At 52.3% G+C, this 15,030-nt stretch overlaps 2 non-coding genes across 2 annotated transcripts; both read right to left on the bottom strand.

Annotated features, from left to right (window-relative positions):
* Nucleotides 1–14,029: 14,029 nt before the first annotated feature.
* On the bottom strand, nucleotides 14,030–14,112 carry TRNAL-CAG (transfer RNA leucine (anticodon CAG)). Its single transcript has one exon. It is a non-coding gene; the product is annotated as a tRNA-Leu (tRNA).
* A 677-nt stretch (nucleotides 14,113–14,789) lies between these two features.
* TRNAF-GAA (transfer RNA phenylalanine (anticodon GAA)) lies at nucleotides 14,790–14,862 on the bottom strand. The gene has a single exon. It is a non-coding gene; the product is annotated as a tRNA-Phe (tRNA).
* Nucleotides 14,863–15,030: the final 168 nt, after the last annotated feature.

Here is a 15,030-nt window from a genome sequence, read left to right as displayed (position 1 = left end):
TGTCCCTGAGGTGTGACTTTCCTTTTTAATGACACGCAGCACCCCCATTGTTAGCGCTGCCCGTCTCCTGACATCATTGGTTGGCTGGCTGTGCCTGTGCGTCCCCCCTGCCCGACACAACGCCCCCCGTTGTCTCATATATTTTGACTGCGAGGGTGTGATTGATGGGCACGAGCAGTGCATATGTTCCCCTGTTTTCACTCCCCTCCTTCCGCCTTCTTCTGACTGTGCGGCCTCATGGCCGCGGCATGGAATAAGGGATCAGCTGAGGCCGCCCAGTCTGAAGCAGGTGTAAGGACATGTGTGAGCGGCGAACATATTTACTGCACAAGGCCACGAATCCCAGCACCGCAGTGTGACTTTAGGAAAAGCCACTGTGGGTCTGGGATTTATGGCCATCGTTAACCGCACCGGCCAACATGAAATGAGGTCATGAGACGGCCTGCACTAACAGGGTATTGCCAAGGGATAACACAAGAGCGCAGTTTCCTGTACTGCAAATAACAACGGTAAGGAATCTGCGCACAGCACCTAGGTGTAAATTTGTACACCTGTGCTGCGTCTCCTTAAAAAGACTAGTAGTCACGCCTCCACTACTGTTTGACAGTATAATGGGTTAAATAGTGTACGTGTTTAATTCAGCGTGTGCAAGGAGCAAAATTAAATAGAGCAACCTTTGACTTGTGCATCATTAATGCTGTTCAAGGTGTGGCTCTTGTACCTTGCAACACCTGAGGGGGGGGTTAAAGGTAACCTTTGAAATTGGTTCAACTAGGCTTCGGCCTACACTCTGCTCCTCTACTCCTCCTGCTGACCCTGGGCTCAAACACCACTAGTTTTTGCCCGGAAATGCTAGCTGCACAGAGAAAAACACCAGCCAATGTGTTAGTGGGGTTCAGCACCGCCAGCTGTTCCCCTGCTGTGTAGTCGGCAACGTGTCCAGCACAAGCCACGCTGGCACAACAGAACAAAAGCTGCCACCAGTGCAGGCTTCGGCCTACACTTTGCTCCTCTCCTCCTCCTGCTGACCCTGGGCTCAAACAACGCCAGTTTCTGCCCGGACATGCTAGCTGCACAGAGAAAAACACCAGCAATGTGTTAGTGGGGTTCAGCACCGCCAGCTGTTCCTCTGCTGTGTAGTCGGCATCGTGTCCAGCACAAGCCACGCTGGCACAACTGACCAAAAGCTGCCACCAGTGCAGGCTTCGGCCTACACTTTGCTCCTCTCCTCCTCCTGCTGACCCTGGGCTAAAACAACGCCAGTTTCTGCCCGGACATGCTAGCTGCACAGAGAAAAACACCAGCCAATGTGTTAGTGGGGTTCAGCACCGCCAGCTGTTCCCCTGCTGTGTAGCTGGCAACGTTTCCTGCAAACGCCACGCAGGAACATGAACTGAAATTGAAGGGAGCCTGCCCCCCACCCCCCCAGGTGTTTCTATGTATAACAGCCACCTTGTACAGCAGTACTGCTGCATTTGTACAAGGTGGCTGACTTTTTCTCCTTGCACACGTGGAACTCAACAAGTACAAAATGTGTCTCATTAGAGACCATTACAATGTCCCTGAGGTGTGACTTTCCTTTTTAATGACACGCAGCACCCCCATTGTTAGCGCTGCCCGTCTCCTGACATCATTGGTTGGCTGGCTGTGCCTGTGCGTCCCCCCTGCCCGACACAACGCCCCCCGTTGTCTCATATATTTTGACTGCGAGGGTGTGATTGATGGGCACGAGCAGTGCATATGTTCCCCTGTTTTCACTCCCCTCCTTCCGCCTTCTTCTGACTGTGCGGCCTCATGGCCGCGGCATGGAATAAGGGATCAGCTGAGGCCGCCCAGTCTGAAGCAGGTGTAAGGACATGTGTGAGCGGCGAACATATTTACTGCACAAGGCCACGAATCCCAGCACCGCAGTGTGACTTTAGGAAAAGCCACTGTGGGTCTGGGATTTATGGCCATCGTTAACCGCACCGGCCAACATGAAATGAGGTCATGAGACGGCCTGCACTAACAGGGTATTGCCAAGGGATAACACAAGAGCGCAGTTTCCTGTACTGCAAATAACAACGGTAAGGAATCTGCGCACAGCACCTAGGTGTAAATTTGTACACCTGTGCTGCGTCTCCTTAAAAAGACTAGTAGTCACGCCTCCACTACTGTTTGACAGTATAATGGGTTAAATAGTGTACGTGTTTAATTCAGCGTGTGCAAGGAGCAAAATTAAATAGAGCAACCTTTGACTTGTGCATCATTAATGCTGTTCAAGGTGTGGCTCTTGTACCTTGCAACACCTGAGGGGGGGGTTAAAGGTAACCTTTGAAATTGGTTCAACTAGGCTTCGGCCTACACTCTGCTCCTCTACTCCTCCTGCTGACCCTGGGCTCAAACACCACTAGTTTTTGCCCGGAAATGCTAGCTGCACAGAGAAAAACACCAGCCAATGTGTTAGTGGGGTTCAGCACCGCCAGCTGTTCCCCTGCTGTGTAGTCGGCAACGTGTCCAGCACAAGCCACGCTGGCACAACAGAACAAAAGCTGCCACCAGTGCAGGCTTCGGCCTACACTTTGCTCCTCTCCTCCTCCTGCTGACCCTGGGCTCAAACAACGCCAGTTTCTGCCCGGACATGCTAGCTGCACAGAGAAAAACACCAGCAATGTGTTAGTGGGGTTCAGCACCGCCAGCTGTTCCTCTGCTGTGTAGTCGGCATCGTGTCCAGCACAAGCCACGCTGGCACAACTGACCAAAAGCTGCCACCAGTGCAGGCTTCGGCCTACACTTTGCTCCTCTCCTCCTCCTGCTGACCCTGGGCTAAAACAACGCCAGTTTCTGCCCGGACATGCTAGCTGCACAGAGAAAAACACCAGCCAATGTGTTAGTGGGGTTCAGCACCGCCAGCTGTTCCCCTGCTGTGTAGCTGGCAACGTTTCCTGCAAACGCCACGCAGGAACATGAACTGAAATTGAAGGGAGCCTGCCCCCCACCCCCCCAGGTGTTTCTATGTATAACAGCCACCTTGTACAGCAGTACTGCTGCATTTGTACAAGGTGGCTGACTTTTTCTCCTTGCACACGTGGAACTCAACAAGTACAAAATGTGTCTCATTAGAGACCATTACAATGTCCCTGAGGTGTGACTTTCCTTTTTAATGACACGCAGCACCCCCATTGTTAGCGCTGCCCGTCTCCTGACATCATTGGTTGGCTGGCTGTGCCTGTGCGTCCCCCCTGCCCGACACAACGCCCCCCGTTGTCTCATATATTTTGACTGCGAGGGTGTGATTGATGGGCACGAGCAGTGCATATGTTCCCCTGTTTTCACTCCCCTCCTTCCGCCTTCTTCTGACTGTGCGGCCTCATGGCCGCGGCATGCGATAAGGGATCAGCTGAGGCCGCCCAGTCTGAAGCAGGTGTAAGGACATGTGTGAGCGGCGAACATATTTACTGCACAAGGCCACGAATCCCAGCACCGCAGTGTGACTTTAGGAAAAGCCACTGTGGGTCTGGGATTTATGGCCATCGTTAACCGCACCGGCCAACATGAAATGAGGTCATGAGACGGCCTGCACTAACAGGGTATTGCCAAGGGATAACACAAGAGCGCAGTTTCCTGTACTGCAAATAACAACGGTAAGGAATCTGCGCACAGCACCTAGGTGTAAATTTGTACACCTGTGCTGCGTCTCCTTAAAAAGACTAGTAGTCACGCCTCCACTACTGTTTGACAGTATAATGGGTTAAATAGTGTACGTGTTTAATTCAGCGTGTGCAAGGAGCAAAATTAAATAGAGCAACCTTTGACTTGTGCATCATTAATGCTGTTCAAGGTGTGGCTCTTGTACCTTGCAACACCTGAGGGGGGGGTTAAAGGTAACCTTTGAAATTGGTTCAACTAGGCTTCGGCCTACACTCTGCTCCTCTACTCCTCCTGCTGACCCTGGGCTCAAACACCGCTAGTTTTTGCCCGGAAATGCTAGCTGCACAGAGAAAAACACCAGCCAATGTGTTAGTGGGGTTCAGCACCGCCAGCTGTTCCCCTGCTGTGTAGTCGGCAACGTGTCCAGCACAAGCCACGCTGGCACAACAGAACAAAAGCTGCCACCAGTGCAGGCTTCGGCCTACACTTTGCTCCTCTCCTCCTCCTGCTGACCCTGGGCTCAAACAACGCCAGTTTCTGCCCGGACATGCTAGCTGCACAGAGAAAAACACCAGCCAATGTGTTAGTGGGGTTCAGCACCGCCAGCTGTTCCCCCGCTGTGTAGCCGGCATCGTGTCCAGCACAAGCCACGCTGGCACAACCGACCAAAAGCTGCCACCAGTGCAGGCTTCGGCCTACATTTTGCTCCTCTCCTCCTCCTCCTGCTGACCCTGGGCTCTAACACCGCTAGTTTTTGCCCGGACATGCAATCTGCACAGAGAAAAACACCAGTCAATGTGTCAGTGGGGTTCAGCAACGCCAGCTGTTCCCCTGCTGTGTAGCTTGCAACGTGACCTGCAAACGCCACGCAGGCACATGAACTGAAATTGAAGGGAGCCTGCCCCCCACCCACAGGTGTTTCTATGTATAACAGCCACCTTGTACAGCAGTACTGCTGCATTTGTACAAGGTGGCTGACTTTTTCTCCTTGCCCACGTGGAACTCAACACGTACAAAATGTGTCTCATTAGAGACCATTACAATGTCCCTGACGTGTGACTTTCCTTTGTAATGACACGCAGCACCACCCTTGTTAGCGCTGCCCGTCTTTTGACATCATTGGTTAGCTGGCTGCGCCTGTGCATCTCCCCTGCTCGAAACAACGCCCCTCGGTGTCTTATTTTTTTGGACAGCGAGGGTGTGATTGATGGGCATGTGCAGTGCATATGTTTGCCTGTGTTCACTCATCTCCTTCCGCCTTCTTCAGACTGGGTGTCCTCATGGCCGCGGCAGGCGATAAGGGATCAGATGAGGCCGCCCAGTCTGAAGCAGGTGTAAGGACATGTGTGAGCGGCAAACATATTTAGTGCACCAGGGCACGAATCCCAGCACCGCAGTGTGATTTTTTAAAAACACACTGTGGGTCTGGGATTCATGTCCATCGCTAACCGCAACGGCCACCTTGAAATGAGGTCATAAGACAGGAAGCGCTCACAGCGCATGGCCAAAGGATCACAAGAGCGCAGACTCCTGTACAGCAACTAACAAGGCTCAGGAAGCTGCGCCCATGCAAAAAGGTGTTGTTTTCGACACCTGTGCTGCTTTTCTTTAAAAAGACAAGTCACGCCTCCACTACTGATTAACAGTATAATGGGCTAAATAGTCTACGTGTTGCATTCAGCTTGTGCAAGTAGAAAAATTAATAGAGCAACCTTTTACTTGTGCAGCATTAATGCTGCAGAAGGAGTGGCTCTTGTACTTTGTAACACCTGAGGGGGGGTTAAAGGTAACCTTTGAAATTGGTTCAACTAGGCTTCGGCCTACACTCTGCTCCTCTCCTCCTCCTGCTGACCCTGGGCTCTAACAACGCTAGTTTTTGCCCGGAAATGCTAGCTGCACAGAGAAAAACACCAGCCAATGTGTTAGTGGGGATCAGCACCGCCAGCTGTTCCCCCGCTGTGTAGCCGGCATCGTGTCCAGCACAAGCCACGCTGGCACAACCGACCAAAAGCTGCCACCAGTGCAGGCTTCGGCCTACACTTTGCTCCTCTCCTCCTCCTCCTGCTGACCCTGGGCTCAAACACCGCTAGTTTTTGCCTGGAAATGCTAGCTGCACAGAGAAAAACACCAGCCAATGTGTTAGTGGGGTTCAGCACCGCCAGCTGTTCCCCTGCTGTGCAGCTTGCAACGTGACCTGCAAACGCCACGCAGGCACATGAACTGAAATTGAAGGGAGCCTGGCCCCCACCCCCAGGTGTTTCTATGTATAACAGCCACCTTGTACAGCAGTACTGCTGCATTTGTACAAGGTGGCTGATGTTTTCTCCTTGCCCACGTGGAACTCAAAACGTACAAAATGTGTCTCTTTGAGACCATTCCACTGTCCCTGAGGTGTGACTTTCCTTTCTAATGATACGCAGCACCCCCCTTGGTAGCGCTTCCCGTCTTCTGACATCATTGGTTGGCTACTTGCGCCTGTTCGTCCGCCCTGCCTGAATAAAATGCTCCTCGTTGTCTTAATTATTTTGACTGCGACGGTGTGATTGATGGGCACGAGCAGTGCATATCTTCGCCTGTCTTAACTCATCTCCTTCCGCCTTCTTCAGACTGTGCAGCCTCATGGCCGCGGCATGCGAGAAGGGATCAGCAGAGGCCGCCCAGTCTGAAGCAGGTGTAAGGACGTGTGTGAGCGGCCAAAATATTTACTGCTCAAGGCCACGAATCCCAGCACCGCAGTGTGGCTTTATGAAAAGACACTCTGGGTCTGGGATTTATGGCCATCGTTAACCGCACCGGCCAACATGAAATGATGTCATAAGATGGGCAGCGCTAACAGGGCATTACCAAGGGATAACACAAGAGCGCAGACTCCTGTACAGCAAATAACAACGCTCAGGAAGCTGCGCCAAGCACCAAGGCGTTATTTTGGACACCTGTGCTGCGTCTCATCAAAAAACCAAGTCACGCATCCACTACAGTTTGACTGTAGAATGGGGTAAATTGTGTATGTCTTTCATTCAGCGTGTGCAAGTAGACAAATTAATAGAGCAACCTTTCACTTGTGCAGCATTAATACTGCACAAGGTGTGTCTCTTGTACTTTGTAACACCTGAGGGGGGGGTTAAAGGTTTCCTTTGAAATTGGTTCAACTAGGCTTCGGCCTACACTCTGCTCCTCTCCTCCTCCTCCTGCTTCAACACGGGCTCTAACATCGCTAGTTTTTGCCCGCAAGTGCTAGCTGCACAGAGAAAAACACACGCCATTGTGTTAGTGGGGTTCAGCAACGCCAGCTGTTCCCCCAGTGTGTAGCCGGCAAAGTGTCCTGCAAACGCAACACAGACACAAAGCTGCCTCCAGTGCAGGCTTCGGCCTACACTCATCTCCCCCTGCTTACCCTTTGCTCCAACACCGCTAGTTGGGGCTCTAGGAAGACAATCTTTAATAGGCAAGGCAACGCATCTGGGTTCCAGCACCGCCAGCTGGCTCTCGGCAGTGTTCTTGTCACAGGTACTCCCTCGTGCCAAGCCTGGTTTCAGCACCGTCAGCTGTTTCCGGGTTGTGTCAACTTCACTGAGACGCCTATGCTTGCCCCGTCGTGGTGCGGTCGAGTTAGCCAACTCCATAGTGCCTCCAGTTTAGGAGCTTCCTATGTGGGCTGCGTGAACTGGTAGTCAAGGCTGGTTCTGTAGTGCCAGTAGGCCCAGCTCCCCCTGTAGGACTGTTGGGGTTCGGTAACTGCGGCTGCCTCGCGGCCTAGCTGTTCTCTCCTCTCCTGTGGGCCTTGGGGTCCACCACCTGGTTCCAGCACCGTCAGCTGGTTCCGGGCCGAGCCTTTGGCTTAGGTGCCTCCTCCTGGGTATCCTAGTTCCGCCAACGTCAGGCGGTCCTTGGTAGTGCTTTTAAGCGCGGGCACCTACAGCTTAGTAACCGGGTTCCAGCACCGTCAGCTGGTCCTCGGTCGTGCCATTGGCTCTTGCACACTGGGGCAACGCATCCGGGTTCCAGCACCGCCAGCTGGTTCTCGGCAGTGTTCTTGTCACAGGTACTCCCTCGTGCCAAGCCTGGTTTCAGCACCGTCAGCTGTTTCCGGGTTGTGTCAACTTCACTGAGACGCCTATGCTTGCCCCGTCGTGGTGCGGTCGAGTTAGCCAACTCCAGGGTGCCTCCAGTTTAGGAGCTTCCTATGTGGGCTGCGTGAACTGGTAGTCAAGGCTGGTTCTGTAGTGCCAGTAGGCCCAGCTCCCCCTGTAGGACTGTTGGGGTTCGGTAACTGCGGCTGCCTCGCGGCCTAGCTGTTCTCTCCTCTCCTGTGGGCCTTGGGGTCCACCACCTGGTTCCAGCACCGTCAGCTGGTTCCGGGCCGAGCCTTAGGCTTAGGTGCCTCCTCCTGGGTATCCGAGTTCCGCCAACGCCAGGCGGTCCTTGGTAGTGCTTTTAAGCGCGGGCACCTACAGCTTAGTAACCGGGTTCCAGCACCGTCAGCTAGTCCTCGGTCGTGCCATTGGCTCTTGCACACTGGGGCAACGCATCCGGGTTCCAGCACTGCCAGCTGGTTCTCGGCAGTGTTCTTGTCACAGGTACTCCCTCGTGCCAAGCCTGGTTTCAGCACCGTCAGCTGTTTCCGGGTTGTGTCAAGCTCACTGAGACACCTATGCTTGCCTCGTCGTGGTGCGGTCGGGTTAGCCAACTCCAGGGTGCCTCCAGTTTAGGAGCTTCCTATGTGGGCTGCGTGAACTGGTAGTCAAGGCTGGTTCTGTAGTGCCAGTAGGCCCAGCTCCCCCTGTAGGACTGTTGGGGTTCGGTAACTGCGGCTGCCTCGCGGCCTAGCTGTTCTCTCCTCTCCTGTGGGCCTTGGGGTCCACCACCTGGTTCCAGCACCGTCAGCTGGTTCCGGGCCGAGCCTTTGGCTTAGGTGCCTCCTCCTGGGTATCCGAGTTCCGCCAACGCCAGGCGGTCCTTGGTAGTGCTTTTAAGCGCGGGCACCTACAGCTTAGTAACCGGGTTCCAGCACCGTCAGCTAGTCCTCGGTCATGCCATTGGCTCTTGCACACTGGGGCAACGCATCCGGGTTCCAGCACCGCCAGCTGGTTCTCGGCAGTGTTCTTGTCACAGGTACTCCCTCGTGCCAAGCCTGGTTTCAGCACCGTCAGCTGTTTCCGGGTTGTGTCAAGCTCACTGAGACACCTATGCTTGCCTCGTCGTGGTGCGGTCGGGTTAGCCAACTCCAGGGTGCCTCCAGTTTAGGAGCTTCCTATGTGGGCTGCGTGAACTGGTAGTCAAGGCTGGTTCTGTAGTGCCAGTAGGCCCAGCTCCCCCTGTAGGACTGTTGGGGTTCGGTAACTGCGGCTGCCTCGCGGCCTAGCTGTTCTCTCCTCTCCTGTGGGCCTTGGGGTCCACCACCTGGTTCCAGCACCGTCAGCTGGTTCCGGGCCGAGCCTTTGGCTTAGGTGCCTCCTCCTGGGTATCCGAGTTCCGCCAACGCCAGGCGGTCCTTGGTAGTGCTTTTAAGCGCGGGCACCTACAGCTTAGTAACCGGGTTCCAGCACCGTCAGCTAGTCCTCGGTCGTGCCATTGGCTCTTGCACACTGGGGCAACGCATCCGGGTTCCAGCACCGCCAGCTGGTTCTCGGCAGTGTTCTTGTCACAGGTACTCCCTCGTGCCAAGCCTGGTTTCAGCACCGTCAGCTGTTTCCGGGTTGTGTCAAGCTCACTGAGACACCTATGCTTGCCTCGTCGTGGTGCGGTCGGGTTAGCCAACTCCAGGGTGCCTCCAGTTTAGGAGCTTCCTATGTGGGCTGCGTGAACTGGTAGTCAAGGCTGGTTCTGTAGTGCCAGTAGGCCCAGCTCCCCCTGTAGGACTGTTGGGGTTCGGTAACTGCGGCTGCCTCGCGGCCTAGCTGTTCTCTCCTCTCCTGTGGGCCTTGGGGTCCACCACCTGGTTCCAGCACCGTCAGCTGTTTCCGGGCCGAGCCTTTGGCTTAGGTGCCTCCTCCTGGGTATCCGAGTTCCGCCAACGCCAGGCGGTCCTTGGTAGTGCTTTTAAGCGCGGGCACCTACAGCTTAGTAACCGGGTTCCAGCACCGTCAGCTAGTCCTCGGTCGTGCCATTGGCTCTTGCACACTGGGGCAACGCATCCGGGTTCCAGCACCGCCAGCTGGTTCTCGGCAGTGTTCTTGTCACAGGTACTCCCTCGTGCCAAGCCTGGTTTCAGCACCGTCAGCTGTTTCCGGGTTGTGTCAAGCTCACTGAGACACCTATGCTTGCCTCGTCGTGGTGCGGTCGGGTTAGCCAACTCCAGGGTGCCTCCAGTTTAGGAGCTTCCTATGTGGGCTGCGTGAACTGGTAGTCAAGGCTGGTTCTGTAGTGCCAGTAGGCCCAGCTCCCCCTGTAGGACTGTTGGGGTTCGGTAACTGCGGCTGCCTCGCGGCCTAGCTGTTCTCTCCTCTCCTGTGGGCCTTGGGGTCCACCACCTGGTTCCAGCACCGTCAGCTGGTTCCGGGCCAAGCCTTTGGCTTAGGTGCCTCCTCCTGGGTATCCGAGTTCCGCCAACGCCAGGCGGTCCTTGGTAGTGCTTTTAAGCGCGGGCACCTACAGCTTAGTAACCGGGTTCCAGCACCGTCAGCTAGTCCTCGGTCGTGCCATTGGCTCTTGCACACTGGGGCAACGCATCCGGGTTCCAGCACCGCCAGCTGGTTCTCGGCAGTGTTCTTGTCACAGGTACTCCCTCGTGCCAAGCCTGGTTTCAGCACCGTCAGCTGTTTCCGGGTTGTGTCAAGCTCACTGAGACACCTATGCTTGCCTCGTCGTGGTGCGGTCGGGTTAGCCAACTCCAGGGTGCCTCCAGTTTAGGAGCTTCCTATGTGGGCTGCGTGAACTGGTAGTCAAGGCTGGTTCTGTAGTGCCAGTAGGCCCAGCTCCCCCTGTAGGACTGTTGGGGTTCGGTAACTGTGGCTGCCTCGCGGCCTAGCTGTTCTCTCCTCTCCTGTGGGCCTTGGGGTCCACCACCTGGTTCCAGCACCGTCAGCTGTTTCCGGGCCGAGCCTTTGGCTTAGGTGCCTCCTCCTGGGTATCCGAGTTCTGCCAACGCCAGGCGGTCCTTGGTAGTGCTTTTAAGCGCGGGCACCTACAGCTTAGTAACCGGGTTCCAGCACCGTCAGCTAGTCCTCGGTCGTGCCATTGGCTCTTGCACACTGGGGCAACGCATCCGGGTTCCAGCACCGCCAGCTGGTTCTCGGCAGTGTTCTTGTCACAGGTACTCCCTCGTGCCAAGCCTGGTTTCAGCACCGTCAGCTGTTTCCGGGTTGTGTCAAGCTCACTGAGACACCTATGCTTGCCTCGTCGTGGTGCGGTCGGGTTAGCCAACTCCAGGGTGCCTCCAGTTTAGGAGCTTCCTATGTGGGCTGCGTGAACTGGTAGTCAAGGCTGGTTCTGTAGTGCCAGTAGGCCCAGCTCCCCCTGTAGGACTGTTGGGGTTCGGTAACTGCGGCTGCCTCGCGGCCTAGCTGTTCTCTCCTCTCCTGTGGGCCTTGGGGTCCACCACCTGGTTCCAGCACCGTCAGCTGGTTCCGGGCCGAGCCTTTGGCTTAGGTGCCTCCTCCTGGGTATCCGAGTTCCGCCAACGCCAGGCGGTCCTTGGTAGTGCTTTTAAGCGCGGGCACCTACAGCTTAGTAACCGGGTTCCAGCACCGTCAGCTGGTCCTCGGTCGTGCCATTGGCTCTTGCACACTGGGGCAACGCATCCGGGTTCCAGCACCGCCAGCTGGTTCTCGGCAGTGTTCTTGTCACAGGTACTCCCTCGTGCCAAGCCTGGTTTCAGCACCGTCAGCTGTTTCCGAGTTGTGTCAACTTCACTGAGACGCCTATGCTTGCCCCGTCGTGGTGCGGTCGAGTTAGCCAACTCCAGGGTGCCTCCAGTTTAGGAGCTTCCTATGTGGGCTGCGTGAACTGGTAGTCAAGGCTGGTTCTGTAGTGCCAGTAGGCCCAGCTCCCCCTGTAGGACTGTTGGGGTTCGGTAACTGCGGCTGCCTCGCGGCCTAGCTGTTCTCTCCTCTCCTGTGGGCCTTCGGGTCCACCACCTGGTTCCAGCACCGTCAGCTGGTTCTCGGCAGTGTCTTTTGCTCTTGTACCTTCTGCTCCCCATCCTGGTTCCAGTACCGTCAGCTGGTTCCGGGCAGAGCCTTTGGCTTAGGTGCCTCCTTCTGGGTATCCAAGTTCCACCAACGTCAGGTGGTCCTTGGTAGTGCTTTCAGGCACGGGTACCTCCTGCTTAGTAACCGGGTTCCAGTAACGTCAGCTGGTCCTTGGTAGTTCCATTGGCTCTTGGACCTTCGGCTACCCATCCGGGTTCCAGTACCGTCAGCTGGTTCTCGGCAGTGTCTTTTGCTCTTGTACCTTCTGCTCCCCATCCTGGTTCCAGTAACGTCAGCTGGTTCCGGGCAGAGCCTTTGGCTTAGGTGCCTCCTTCTGGGTATCCGAGTTCCGCCAACGTCAGGCGGTCCTTGGTAGTGCTTTTTAGCACGGGTACCTCCTGCTTAGTAACCGGGTTCCAGTAACGTCAGCTGGTCCTCGGTAGTTCCATAGGCTCTTGAACCTTCGGGTAGCCATCCGAGTTCCAGTTCCATCAGCTGGTTCTTGGCATTTTCTCAGCCTTCTTGTACCTTCTGCTACATTTCCAAGTTGAAGACCCTAACGTCGACGACCCGGAAGACCACCCCGATGACGACGACCCGGAAGACCACCCCGATGACGACGACGACGACGGCGGAGACGACGACGGCGGAGACGACGACGGCTGAGACGACGACGGCGGAGATGACGACACTGGAGACGTCGACCCTGGAGACGACAACATGGAAGACCGAGAAGCAGAAGAACAAGAGGCTGCAGAACAAAGAGCAGAAGAACATTAAGCATAAGACTTAATATCAGAGCAAAAGATATTATCTAAATTATATGCAGAAGAAGACTAAGCAGTGTATGGGGGTGAGTCCGTTCCTCCTCGTGGTGCCCCTGGATAAAGCCTGATGCTGCAGGCCAAACTGAACGCGGACAAATGTAACTTTTGTGACTGGCAGAACGGAAGGTGTAATCTTCCAACTTTTATAGATAACAACTACGGGAATGCCTGTCACAAATGAGAATATGATGAAGAAGTAGAATAGGAAGAATAATAACAGTGGAATAAAAAGAATATGTAGAATAGGAAGAATAATAATAGTTGAAGAAAATGAATATGAAGAATGTAATAAAAAAAAAAAATAGGTAGAAGATGAAGAAGAAGATGAATAAGGTGAAGAAGTTGATGTCAAAGATGCTGATGATGATGAAGATGAAAGTGTGGGAAAAGGAAAAAAAAGAAGGGGAAGGTCGTGGAATAGTGAAACATCAATATCTGACAAAATAAAAAAAATTTACATAGTCAATATCTTTTTCAATCCGAACGTCTTTAAAAAAAAAAAAAATCATGCTATTCTATTTGATTGGACTAATCCTCATTGCCTTTAATGTCTCCGCCACCTCCCCCATACATCCTACATTATTCTTAGTTGTTTTCCTTCATGTAGAATGAACCTACAAGGAAAGAAAGGGTTTATTTTAATTCCGATATTTTGGTCCCATTGACTTGCATTGGGATCGGGTATCGGCGATATCCGATATTTTTTTAATATCGGCCGATCCAAACCGATACCGATACTTTCCGATATCGGAAGGTATCGCTCAACACTATTCATCATGTTCATTCTAACCCTGTGTTTATGAGACAGGTGATGGTTGCACATAAAACACAATGTGCATGCATAATGTTACATCAAGTTTTATTTGATATTAGATGCAAATAATTGGAGCAAAAAAGGAGACAAAAATTTAGAGAAAATATTTTAATGATTGTTAACTTTCAATGTGAAAACGTTTGTCCCAAAATGTGCTGAAACTTAGATGTCAGTATCGCATGCGCATTTCAGACTTTTTAATCTATGATTACCTACTTTTTCAGCTTTTGTTTATTAAGTACTGTTATGGTCTATTGAGGAATGAGGTAAACAAATATGAAATTAGACTTACCTGCAATTCAGTTTACAGAAATCTCCCAGAACAGCCCCATAGGATGTGGAATCTCCGACCTAATAGGGAAAGAGAACACAAAGAGGTGAAATAATCCTCCCCATTCACCGCCCATAGTATTTTTATGGTGCCAAGACAGCTAACATATGCACATAAAACCTATTTCACAATCCTAGAGTTCCGTTTATAGATGACAATTTCAGATTCACCCCAAAAACTCCCAGGTAGTCATAACTTTGGGATCAGGTTTTTTAAGGCCCATTGCTAAGTTTGGTTTGAGCCCCATCTAATCAATAACTGAAGGGAATCTGTATAGTTTCATGAAACGAAAAGGTGATGTCAGAAGTGGGATTTGAACCCACGCCTCCAAGAGAGACTGCGACCTGAACGCAGCGCCTTAGACCGCTCGGCCATCCTGACTTCTTGTGGATTTTGTACCTTAACCAACTTGTCGCAACACACAAAAACATTAATAAATAGCATTTTTCATGTGTGTACTTTTTGTCAGCATTAATTTTCAAACCTCCTTTTATTTTGTTAGGATGTTAGAAATGTTAGATTTCTCACAAAATGCGGTGATGCATCATATTTCTTCAGAAACTACCATTTGGCCACACAGCAGGGCTTTGAAAATAAGAGCACCATTCGGGTTCTGGAATGCAGATTTTGCAAGAATAGTTTGCGGTAAAATTTTCAGAGTACCAAACATACCAAAAACAGCAGAAACCCCCCCCAAAGTGACCCCATTTTAGAAATTACTTCTCACAATGAATCCATATACACCACAGCATTTCATAGTCAAACATACATGGCTGAAATCATTCAGCTAGTGTCTGATACATGATGCCTGTATCAGCTATCCGGTTCCCATTAAATCCTCTTACAGCTTAGTGAAATGAAAATAAACAAAATAGAGGAAAAATTAAAAAGAATAATAATTTGCTCAAAAGGAAAAGCTCCCATTTCTCATCTTTTCAACATTTTATTTTCTGTAGATAGTTAAGATTTTTAGGCCTTTTTTCATTTTCTTTCAGTCATCAGCCCATGTGCTTTGTTCATTTTCTCCTTAAAATGTAAACAGTGAAGTAAAATTATGTTGCCGAAACCCGGGATCGAACCAGGGACCTTTAGATCTTCAGTCTAACGCTCTCCCAACTGAGCTATTTCGGCCAAACACAAACAACTTTAAGAGTGTTTGACACTCGGCAAATGTCAAGCGAAACCCCTGAAAATGTATATTTTTATTTTTGCTTTGACTAGTTTTTGCAGCATGATTTCTATTTGAAACTCCTGCCATTTTGTTGTACATGTTTAATAACTTTCATTAACTCTTTGTGA

Source organism: Ranitomeya imitator, chromosome 10 (assembly GCF_032444005.1).
Source record: "Ranitomeya imitator isolate aRanImi1 chromosome 10, aRanImi1.pri, whole genome shotgun sequence".
Lineage (NCBI taxonomy): Eukaryota > Metazoa > Chordata > Amphibia > Anura > Dendrobatidae > Ranitomeya > Ranitomeya imitator.
This window is presented reverse-complemented; position numbering and strand designations above follow the sequence as displayed.